The 13116-nt window shown below is 35.2% G+C and overlaps 1 protein-coding gene across 3 annotated transcripts in view; it reads left to right on the forward strand.

The window, feature by feature from the left end:
- The window catches only part of lpgat1 (lysophosphatidylglycerol acyltransferase 1), a 92944-nt gene that overhangs the window by 74582 nt on the left and 5246 nt on the right, over positions 1–13116 (forward strand).

Below are 13116 nucleotides of genomic sequence, written 5' to 3' on the forward strand. Positions count from 1 at the left end.
TCACCTCTCCTCCCCATTCTGATGTTCGGTTTGAACTGCAGCAGGTCATCTTGCAGTGCATTGATGCATTGAGTTTCTGCTGGGTTATTGGCTGATTAGAAATGTACCTTAACGATCAGTTGGACAGGTGTACCTAATAAAGTGGCCGGTGAGTGTAATAACCCCCAGTAGCACTCCAGGGTTTTTGTTTCTCAGTGAGTGACATATAATAGTTGAAAATTGTACAAATGTACAAATATTATGCTAAAATGTAAAGCTCAAATTAAATGTAATCTATACAATCACAAGCACTTCCGTCAAGGCAAAATTAATCTGAGTAAATTTTCAGTATATTCTAACAATACGTTTGCAGAAGTCTCCTATATTCTAGTGATTTAGGTAACACTTATATATATGATAATCTTTATAACCTGCTTTATTCATCATTTACCCGATCTGCCCTTTAGAGCACATATACAACCTTCAAACATAACATCACAAAGGCTAGCAGGAATCATTAACTTTACAAACGTGTGGTGCTGGTCTTTGTTGGAAAGGTGAGATCTGATGTGCAGATCTGTCCTATAGATGCTTCAGGGTGTCTCTGGTGACTCTTGTTCCCAGGGCTCTTTATCTCATGTTATTGCCAGGCATTTTCTGGAATTTGTCCCCCAGGGCCCTGTTACTCCACGCCCATTGATTTGTGTGTGGTAGATGGAAAGAGAGCATAGATAAACAAGTCGAAAGAAAGATAAGCGTTAGGTGAATAGATGGATGTGCGCGTTCCTGATGAGTAATCTACTGTTTATATCAAACGGATTTGTAAGTTTTACATTCATATTGAAGATCACAACTGTTATAAGATAAGACCCTGTGGGGTGTGATTGTATGTTTTACCTTGATAATACAATAGAAAAACGGCAACACTTCTTACTTATACAATTAACTTCCATGATAGATATTTAATTGCGTTGATTTTGGAGTCTCTAAAATATTTAATACTAGCAATGCATCAAAATTAAATTTCGTTGCCAAAACTTCTGGATTCACTGAAAATGTTTTATTAAATTATGTCCAGTGTTTCTTCTAGGATATTTCCCAGCTGTGGCGGCAGGCCTTTTTTTACACAGATTTACCAACTGCCTGTGGCGTTTTTTTCAATGACAAAATGTCACTTTGAGATAAACCAAAAAATCGAAAACGAAATCATAATTCCTGTGCGGCTCCCAAACGATCACTCTGTGCAACAAACTGAATGTTATTTACAACTTTATTATTTTATTCCATTCACTAAAGTAGACATTATTAGCTGGCACATGCATCCTCTCTATTAAACACACAGCTTACGTGTGATTTTGCAGCTATGAATAAATCATTACATGAAGAAAGAAGTTATTGGTTGAATAATAAATACAGTATGTGACTGTTTCAACACCATTTGGAGGTGTCCACGTTACAACATGTATAAGAATATTTGAAGACTTGTGCGGCTTCTCTTCTGATCTATCTATCTATCTATCTATCTATCTATCTATCTATCTATCTATCTATCTATCTATCTATCTATCTATCTATCTATCTATCTATCTATCTATCTATCTATCTATCTATCTATCTATCTATCTATCTATCTATCTATCTATCTATCTATCTATCTATCTATCTATCTATCTATCATTTTATTTTGTATTATTTTCCCCAATATCTGTTTAACGGAGAGATGTTTTCAACGCATTTCTAAACATAATAGTTTTATTAACTCGTTTCTAAGAAACTGATTAAGTTTATTATTTTCATAATGACAGTAAATAATATTTGTATACTGGAAATATTTAAAAAAAAAAAGAAAAAAATTCAAAGGGGTGCTAATAATTCTGACTTCAACTGTGTATGTATGTATATATATATATATATATATATATATATATATATATATATATATATATTAGGGCTGTAACGATACACCAAACCCACGATTCGGTTCGTATCACGATTTTTGACCCACGATTCGATTCGTATCACGATTTTTTATTTTATTTTTTTCGTGTGGGGTGGGGAAAAAAAGATTTTTAAAACTATTTTTAATTAAATAAAATTTGAAAAATCTTTATAAACTAAACATCAAAGAACAATATTAACTATGCAAATTATTAACAATATAAATAGCCATATATAAAATAAATAAATAGGCAAAGCTATATCACTTCTGTTTTCTTTGTAACAAAATACTGTTGAAAAACCAAACTAAACTCCATTGTTTAGATGGTTCAAGCATGTTGAAAATTATTTTTCAATCAAGTTCTCTTGCATAGAAAAAGTAAATTAAATAGCTAGGGATGCTCATTTCGTTAATTTTGCTAACCGACAACCGCCGCTCATTAATCGGTTATTAACGGTTAACTGGTCAGATTACTATTAATTTTATATTAAACAAATTGACGTGTCTATTTTGTGTATGACACATTAAATATTGCATTTTAAAATACTGATTTATTTTTATGTATTAATAGCGGAACAGAACAACAGAGCATCTTCACGCACCTGCAGTGTTTAGCACAGAAGAGCAGAATAATCTAAATAAAATGAATAAAATAAATAGGACTGCCTTAAATTATTTTCACTTAAATAATTAATTTATTTTACAAAACGAAAATACTGACTGATTTTTTTTAATAACCGGCATAGGCTTTTTTTCCAATCATATGTTTATTTCCTCCGTCAAATAAAAATCGCAGACTTCCTCAAATTGCTTGCTCCACGGAAAATATGCATTTATTTAATGCCCCGCTGTTATTATTATAATCACAAAACCTTTTACATTTTAATAGAAATCCTTATTTTAAAGATTATGTCCTGATATAGCCTATGGTTTCCTCTCTCTCCCTCGCGGTTCAAGTGCGCGCGCTGCGTGATGAAAAGACAACAACACGCGCGCATATGTTGACTTTTTGTAAACAGTTTGTTTAAATATGATATTGCATTAATCTGCGTACATGCTTCAAGCTGTAAAATAAAAAGTAAAGCCTATTTGTTGCGTTTATTACGCAGATCCAGGTCAACATAAGCGCTGGTTTAGTATCAACAGGTCTGTAGGCTATCAAACAGCAATATTCTTCTTCCATTTTGCTTCTTTAGCAAATGTGTCTGTAGGCACGGGTTATACGTTATCATCCCGCAAATTAAGTATGCCTTGCAGTTAAACAAGTGGCCGAAAACAAGGCGCACCTTACTGCCTTTATGTTGACAAGGAAAAAAGAAGAGGCGCGGTCCTCTTATAAACGACTGAATCAGCTGGGTATCGATTGTGCAAAAGTGTTGCTGTCTGTCTTGTTACAATTGTAATATTTAATACTATTATTATATTCAAGATTTGTATATTCATACAGCTCTGGATAACTTAAAACAACGATTAGACCTTCAGAGCGGTGTTAATGCGTCCTGAAGTAATGCGAAACGGCTATAAACTCCAGCAAGATTGAGTGATTATATGCAGAGCCATATAGCTTTATCTCTAAATAAAGTAGGCTATAACTATAGAAACTGTGTTTATTTTAACTGAAAGCTTCGTCGTGTTTTCTGACCGCACGCACCTGTCAGTCAGCACTCCCAAAGGTTCAAACAGAAAGCGCACAGCACGGTTACAGAAAAGTTTGCGCTGTTACCTGACATCTGGTGAACGCCTATCCCTCTCTGCGCAGCCACATTACCAGTGTGAGCAAATCATCGTATATGCGCTGAAAATCCGGCCGCTTTGACAGCATTGGCAATGTTTCTGGCGTTGTCGGTTGTCAAGCGGGGTTAAGTTGGTTTTGTTTTTGATATTCTTGACATTCAGACGGCCCCTTACTATGAGCTCCGTGCGAGCTCTCCCGGCTAAATATTGCGAGGGCTTAAACGAAGCAGTGCTTGTAATGTCGAACGAAAAAAAGTGTTAATTAGCTCAACTTTTGCAGGCACGCGTGACGTTATTGGAAAGGTATGACGGGGTGGGTGTGTCGCGATTCTCCCTTATCACACCGCGACACAGGATCGTAGATCTGATTGTCGCGATTTCGATTTTATATCGTGTATCGTTACAGCCCTAATATATATATATATATATATATATATATATATATATATATATATATATATATATATACATATATATATATATATATAYACATATATATATATATATATATACATATATATATATATACATATATATATATATATATATATATATATATATATATATATATATATATATATATATATATATATATATATACACATACACACACACACACACACACACACATATATTTATATATATATATATATATTAAGGGTGAAGCCGAACCCGAATACGCTATTCGTGCCTTTCCGAATACCGTGTTTTTACGAATACTTGATTCGAACAAATACTTGAAAAATTATTTGTATTCGGGAGCAAGAAAAACACTATATCAAAAGCAGCGTTTCCTCACGAGACCACAGTGCATGCCCGCATGAGTGAGTGAGTGAGTGAGTGAGTGAGTGAGTGAGAGAGAGAGAGAGAGAGAGAGACGCTCAGTCAGTAGTCGGAGGGCGGGGCGGAGATAAAAGGTCTCTGGCACAAGCTTCTCCACAGCAACAGACAGAAGGCTCGGCTGAGTGAAAAAAATACTTCACTGCATCACTATTTTTGTTAAATAGATTTTTGTACCTTAATTGGGTTCCAAAGGCAGTTTATAAACTTGTAGCGTAGTTGAAGCGGAGTTTGATCGGGATATTCTATTACGCTGCATTATTGACGTCTGCAACCGGGTGATCTGTTTACGCAATGTTAGCTCTGTTAGCGCGGTAATTTAGACAATAGACTGTTGACAGAGTAACGTTAACGTTCGTTTATAAAGGTTAAAACGATGCTTTTGCAGTTGTGTCGAATAGTATGCACTTATAGGAGTTATATGGTACGTCTAAATTACTGTCTTTTGCAGACAGCAAGATATATGCTATAGGCTAGTTAACCTTAGCATAGCTTCCCCTCACTTTTTATTAACTTGAAACTCCTCAAATGCATTTGGGCACCCAGAAAAAGAGTGAAAAAGACTGCTGCTGAGCCATTTCTTGGTCCTCCACCAGTCAAGAAAAAAAAAACCTTCAGGTTCTGTGTGGAAGCATTTTACAGTCAGTGCTGCTGCAAATAAAACAAAGTGATACTGTATAATGTGTGCAAAAGTGAAATCAGCAGAGGCAGCGATATGAAACATCTGTCAACATCTTCTATGCATAATCATTCATTCATTTCTTTTCGGCTAAATCCCTTTATCAATCTGGGGTTGCCACAGTGGAATGAACCACCAATTTATGCAGCATATGTTTTACGCAGTGGCTGCCCTTCCAGCTGCTACCCAGCACTGGGAAACATCCATACACTCTCTTTCACACACATACAATAGGGACAATTTAGCTTACCCAATTCACCTGTATTGCATGTGTTTGGACTGTGGGGGAAACTGGAGCACCCGGAGGAAACCCACGCCAACATGGGAAGAACCCAGTCAGAGCTCGAACCAGCAACCTTCTTGCTGTCAGGCGACAGTGCTACTCACTGTGCCACCGCGCAACCTTCTATATAATGTATTATCACATGCAAACAAAGCATCCTCTCCTGATACAGCCTGTGAACCCCCCACAAGCATCAATCCCCTCAATCAGCACAGCTATGTTCTGCTAAATCCTCCACAAGCACCAAACCATCAACACAGCCACATTCTGCCCCAGCAAGTCAGTTTCAAACATTAAAAAAAAAGTAAAAAAAAAAAAAAAACTTTGTGTCTGTTTTGTGGCAGGCAGATGACAATAGCAGGGCTGTATCTTTTAGTATTATATAGAATACTTTTGTTCTGCCAGATCTCCCAAGCAGGGTTTTATTTAGATTTATTTAGTTAATTTTAGTTTTTGGAATTCTGTCCATTGGAAAGAAGTACTTTCAGAAGAAAAACAGTTTTTTGAAGTATTATTTGTTTTTATTCTGTCTATTCAGTGTCCTTCAACAAGAACGGTGGTGGTGGGGTTCATAATATTCACAATGGTATTTTACTAGTTGTTGGTTTAACCATGGGTGAGATATGTTATTTTCTTTTCAGTGACATTTCTTGTCACATGTTCAAAAACAACAGCCAATATTGCATATCTATAATTTATATAATGGGTATAATTAAACAATACTTTCACTATAACGTAAATTAGAAGTGTAATAGAAAAATATATATTTTTGCGCCATTTAGAATTTTACTCAAATACAAATACAAATACTTTTCCCCCCTCAACAAATACAAATACAAATACCGGCTGCTCCGCACATCACATACATACACACACACACACACACACACACACACATACATAAACATACACACAACAGTTCTGTCTGGTTCTTGAATCTGATTGGCTGATAGTCATGCGATATTCTGCCAGTAACAGCACTCGTACTGCCTCTCCACCCTTCACCCTTGTGTATTACTCCGCGTACATACAGCAACAAGCAGAGGACACTCTACAGTTTGACAAATATTACAGCTGTTGGACAACACAGACATTAACCTGTCTTTGAGCAAAGACTGTTGACAATGTTCATTCACAAGATGGTGACAGAGATTGCGTAAGAAGCCCCTGGAAGAGAAAAACAGGCTAATTTTGAACTACAGTTAATCAATTTATTATAAAATTGGTGAGTGACTTTCTAAGTCTATCTTTCTCTTTTGTACATTGTATTGCTGCATTTATACTAGGGATGTAACGATTTATCGTTGTACGATTTATTGCGATGCAAAAATGTCACAATATGCATCGTGGCGTTATGACGATTTGATTACGATATGACGTCCGTTTTCTCTTATTAGTTGAGCTGTTTGCACGTGAGCTACGTTCCACCTGCTGTCGCACGTGAGTTCAGATTGCAGCAGCAGTAATGTTAGCAGACCAAGATGAGTGGAGCTGAAATAGAGGATGGCCCATCCTCTCAAAATCAGACGTCTGGCAACATTTTGGTTGTACAGTCATTGCTTTAGACTCGTCCGCTTTTTGTCACGCATACTGGGTCAAACATCCTAAGTTTTAAAGTCTTCACAGTGATTTACATACTTTGCACAGCGACAGGGATACCTCCTAATGGTGTTGAAAGAGTCACATACTGTATTTATAAGGTACAATTCACCCTAAAATATTATTCTGTCTTCATATAATGTTTCCGCCGCAAAATCACACATGACGTATGGCAAGCCGTTTTAGCATTTAAACTCTTGTCTGACTCCATAAATATATTTTGAGATATCTCTAATTATATTTTGACTAGTCATAATTATAATTGGACTAGTCAGAATGACAATTAGAGATATCTGCAATTACAATTGTACTAGTACGAAATCAGATTGGAGATATCTGCAAATATATTATGACTAGTCATATTCCTCCATTGACTTCCATTGAAAATATTTGCAGATATCTCTAAATGAGTTTTGACTAGTCACAATTGTAATTAGAGATATCTCTAAATGAATTTAATTAAATATGAATTAAATACCTGGAAATGTGGATTTTTTTGCACACACAAAAAATGCAAGTGACCAAGCAAAGCCTTAAGCTCTCACTGTTAAATTCAATTGAATAGAAAGCTTATTTTTTTTGCACCTTTACTTAAATTGTTCCTTAATTTTGTCTCTGTCATTTCAATAATATTTTTAAGAAGTTTTTAAATTGTTTTATTTTCCAGAGACAGGCCTGTATAATTTATTTTCTTAAAGAAGGTTCAGTTTAACAAGTTGAAACAAAAGAAATACATAAAAAATAGTTTACTTGGTAAAATTTGCATTTCAGTTTAATTTTCAATTTTTATTCCAAATATCGTGATACATATCGAATCGTGAACATTATATCGTGATACACATCGTATCATGAGCTGAGTGTATCGTTACACCCCTAATTTATACCATAATAATATTGTGATCTCCCGATTGCAACCTAGAAATACTGGTAGATATCTCTGTAGTCTGATGATATTTCATGCTGTTCAGCCGTATAATCTTAAAATGTGGGCAAAATCAGCTGTTTTGTCATCCCTTTAGACATTACGCTAGAGAATTATTCAAACACTAGATCTAAAATGACTGAATTAGTAACTTCTGCTGTTCTGACATCAGCTGAATAAATGGCAAAAGAAAATAGTTCCTCTTACAAAAAGCTTTTAAGAGTCTCTATGCTTGGTTTTCTTTTTTAAATACACAATTATGCTGTTAAACTATTGTATAAACGCAATATCACACTTGTAGCAATGCATTGTGGCTGTATATGGTCACTTGTGGGACACAAACACACAACTCACTAGTTCTAATATATAGCCACATCGCAACCCTAACCAACAGGGTTCATTTCAAGTACTCTAATAACAAACAGTCAGATGTGCCAGTCCACAACAGTGTACAACTTTGGAGCCATTGCTTAGGATGGAGTGCTAAGGAAGGGTTTTAAAAATTAGCTCCTTAAACCATGTTGCCATCAATTAAAACCATTATCCTGCTACTGCAAACAAAACCTTGCAATGTCTACAAGTTCTTCTGATTTGTCCACTGCTTAATAACTGACATTAATGTGTTATAAGTTAAAATACTTCTAACATGACATGGCATCTTAACACATCGCATTCCAAAAAAATGCTTGGAAAACACAAAAGGTCACGCTTATATATGTGTGTGTGTGTGTGTGTGTGTGTGTGTGTGTGTGTGTGTGTGTGTGTGTGTGTGTGTGTGTGTGTGTGTGTGTGTGTGTGTGTGTGTGTGTGTGCGTGGGTGTGTGGGTGTGTGGGTGTGGGTGTGGGTGTGTGTGTAAGATTTTGTGACTTTCTTGTATCGTCAAAAGGCTGTTAGTCATAAAAGGAAGCAGTCATTAAAATGGCCGTTACATTACAGTACTGTTTGTTGAATCTGGTTAATTATTTAATGTCAGAGTAACTGAGGGAAGTTGACTCCTAAACACAGGGAAAAGCAGAAGCTGGATCAGTCAGTGTTTTGGTGATGTTGTAAGATTTCTCCACCCACATCCTCTCTATTTCTCTCTGTACTGCTAGTGTGTTTGCGCGAGGTGTGTTGTTGATGTCCACGTTTGCAGTCAGTGGTGTGTTTTCGCGTCTCAGCTGTCTGTGTTGAGCTCCAGCAGTGTGTTTCAGCACAAAACCGCTGTCACCAGGGAAGCGTCTCATCAGCACAAACACTGAAGCTGAGCTGCTCACTTCTTCTCCAAACTGACCACACATTTGATGAGGGTTGGGATCATTCCTGCTCGTGTGTGTGTGTGTGTGTGTGTGTGTGTGTGTGTGTGTGTGTGTGTGTGTGTGCGCGCATGTGCGTGCGTGTTTTAAATACCTGTTAGATTGTCTCCCTTAAGTGGTCTTCATCGCCTCCCTAAATGACCTTCATTATTGTCAATTTCATTTCGAAGATTTGCTTTCATTCCTTTCTCATTTGATCTCTCTGCGATGTTCAGCCTGTTAAATTTACTTCAACTTTTTTTTAAAGAAAGAAAGAACAGGAAAAGAGTCAAAAGGGCAGATTTTTTTCAAGCCAGATTACTCATGTGAAAAGTTGTAATTGTTTTCTGTGGTTGACAAATCATGCATTCAAATACACAGATATGCTGCAATTCAGCCTACAGATTAAATGGTTGTGAAATAAGGCATATAAATTAACATTTGACAGAATCTGGGGTGTGGACTTTAGGTGTTAATAATACAGTATGATTTTGACTGATAATAGTTGTACAGAGGGCTTTACATTAACACCCACCACCCCAACAAATGAGGGTAGATTTCGGTTGTGGCGGGTTAGACAGCCACTCCCACTAGCCACTGGCTGGCTGAAACTCATTTTCAAATTACCAGTGCTGGCTCGTCGTCACTACAGATTAGACAGTTTATGACCATTTGTCTATATGCGTATAAATGTGATCTTAGAATCGGGAAGCAGGACAACTGACAAAAACAGCTTTTCGCGCGAGCAAAAGAAAGCAGGTGAAATAAAAATTAAAGGATCACGCGCACGGTGAGACAGGGTTTCCTCACTCACTGATGAGGGCTTTTGTGTTGCGCGCACAGATGATTTGATGCAGGTTTAAAAAGCTCCTGTGCTGTTTCCTAACTCGAAGCAACCGTGCCTGGAAACAAAACTAGTGTGATGCTCGTGCAACCACAGTCCTTTAAGGGCTCAAGATTCTCTGTAAGCAGCAGCAGTTGTTGTCGCTTTCGCTTTAACTATTCTTTGAACAGATTATTAATTGGCCTAACATTAACTGTGTGAGCGGCATCGTCCTTTCATTATCGCGCACAATGTTTTTTACCCGCTTTCTTTTGCTTGCTGTCATTTTTGTTAATATAGTTTAAAAATCATCCTTTACAATATTGTTTTATTATGTTGTTGTATGCATAGTTAATTGGTGATCTGGGATCCTGAGCCAGAACAGACCACTGTTCATAGTTTTAGATGCGTGAGAATATATTTTATTTAAATGTCAGCTGTTTTGTTGAATAAAAAGTGTATGTATACAGCAGTATTTTGCTTGTTTTGACACATTTAAAATTTGTGACAAGGAAATAATTAGTTTGGTGTGGCCAAAATAAAGGTAAATCCTTATTGTGTTGAGCCCTGAAAAGTCCTGTGAAAGAAAGCTAATTGCAATGCGGCACTTTTTTATGAAAGCATAACCTATTTGCTCATGCTCACTGAGTAAGCTCATGAACAAAAAACAGTTAAAGGAACGAGGAGGCAAATGGAAAAAAACAACATCTAAATGAAGTAATTTTAGCATGCTGCAACCCATGCCAACGTCAAATTTTTGCATATAAAGTATATTTTTTCAACAACTGAATTGTGGCTAGTGAAAATAGTGAGTGGCTAGTAATGGTGGAAAACTACTAGCCACAGTGGCTAGTGATCAAAAAAGTTAATGTCAAACCCTAGATGTACATATCATTTGTTGTGTACAGTATTTTCTTTTGTTACTTTTATTGCTATATTTTACAGTCTTTTAATGTCTGTTTTAGAGATCTAAGCAAGATTTATGTCATGGGAAATGAACTGACTCTAGTACTGAAACATAATGGAGCAAGAAATATCATTATTATTATCACTATTGTTCATATTAGTAAATTGTAATATGATTTGCAGCACCATATGTGATGTAATTTTTTTGTGTTCCCAGTTATATTATTGCTAATAACATAAATAATAATAATGCTTTCTATAATTTTTGTATAATAATGATGGAAATAATATTTACTACTATTACTACTACTAATAATAATGTTAATAATAGATACTAGCAATAATAAACATAATAATAATAATCATACCATATGCAGCACGACATGTATGGTTTTGTAGTCACAGACTGTATTATTATTGCTAATAATAATAATTTATAATAATAATAATATATGCGCTCTGATTTCCCCCACAGTCCAAAGGCATGTGGTATACTGTAGGTGAATTGGGTAGGCTAAATTGTCCATACTGCATGTATGTGTGCGAATGAGTGTGTATGGATGTTTCCCAGTGATGGGTTGTGGCTGTAAGGGTATCCGCTGCGTAAAACATATGCTGAAAAACTTGGAGGATGATTCCGCTGTGGCAACCCCAGATTAATAAAGGGACTAAGCCGAAAAGAAAATGAATACATATATTTCTTCTGGAAAAAAGGCTTTTTTGTTTTATTTTGGCTAGAATAAAAGCAGGTTTAAATATTTTGAAACCTATTTTAATAGCTCAATATTATTAGCCCCTTTAAGCAATATATATATATATATATATATATATATATATATATATATATATATATATATATATATATATATATATATATATATATATATATATATATATATATATATATATATATATATGTGTGTGTGTGCATAAAACAAAAGCAGTTTTACATTTTTTAAAAAACATTTTAAGGACAAAATTGGCCTCTTTATGCCATTTTTTTTAATAGTCTACAGAACAAACCATCATTATACAATAACTTGCATAATTACATTAACCTGCCTAGTTAACCTAATTAACCCATTTAAGCCTTTAAATGTCACTTTAAGCTGTATAGAAGTGTCTTGAAAAATATCTAGTCAAATATTATGTACTATGTTATTATAGTACAACTATTATGTATTATGTTATTATAAATGAGTTATTAAAACAATTATGTTTAGAAATGGGTGGAGAAAACCTTCTCCATTAAACAGAAATTGGAGAAAAAATAAACAGGGTGGCTAATAATACAGGTGGGGCTAATAATTTTGACATCAACTGTGTGTGTGTATATTTAAAATTTTGCTATAACAATGAACAATATTAAAATTAATATAATAATGACATACTACTACTACTATTATTAATAATAATAATAATAATAATTATTATTATTATTATTGATAATAAATGCAATAATTTATACACTTAAATCCATAAATATTTTGACATCAACCCAATTCTAACATTTTTTGCTCTATACACCAAGACAATCTGAAATGAAACAAACTAGATGTGCTTTAACCGCAAACTGTCAGCTTTAATTTGAGGGTATTTACATCCAAATGAGGTGAACGCTGTAGGAATTACAACAGTTTGCATATGTGCCTCCCACTTGTTAAGGGACCAAAATTAATTGAACAGAATACTCTTTAATTAAACTTTCACTTTTTAATACACGGTTCCAAACCTTTAAAGTAACTGTTTTCAGTTCTTGCTTGTTCTTGGGGCATTTTCCCTTATGTTTTGTCTTCAGCAAGTAATATGCAAACTTAATCGGAATCAGGTCAGGTGATTGACTTGACATTGCATAACATTCCACTTCTTTCCCTTTAAAACCTCTTTGGTTGCTTTGCAATATGCTTTGGGTCATTCTCTATCTGCACTGTGAAGCATTGTGCAATGAGATCTGAAGCATTTTAGCTTAATATGAGCTGAAAATTCTGCCTGAAACACTTTAGAATTCATCCTGCTGCTTTTGTTAGCAGTCACATCAACAATAAATACAAGAGAACCAGTTTCATTGACAGTCATACATGCTTACGCCATGTCACTACTACCACCATGCTTCACTGCTTAGGATCTTGCAGTTTCT

The sequence above is a fragment of the Danio rerio genome, chromosome 20 (genome assembly GCF_049306965.1).
Source record: "Danio rerio strain Tuebingen ecotype United States chromosome 20, GRCz12tu, whole genome shotgun sequence".
NCBI lineage: Eukaryota > Metazoa > Chordata > Actinopteri > Cypriniformes > Danionidae > Danio > Danio rerio.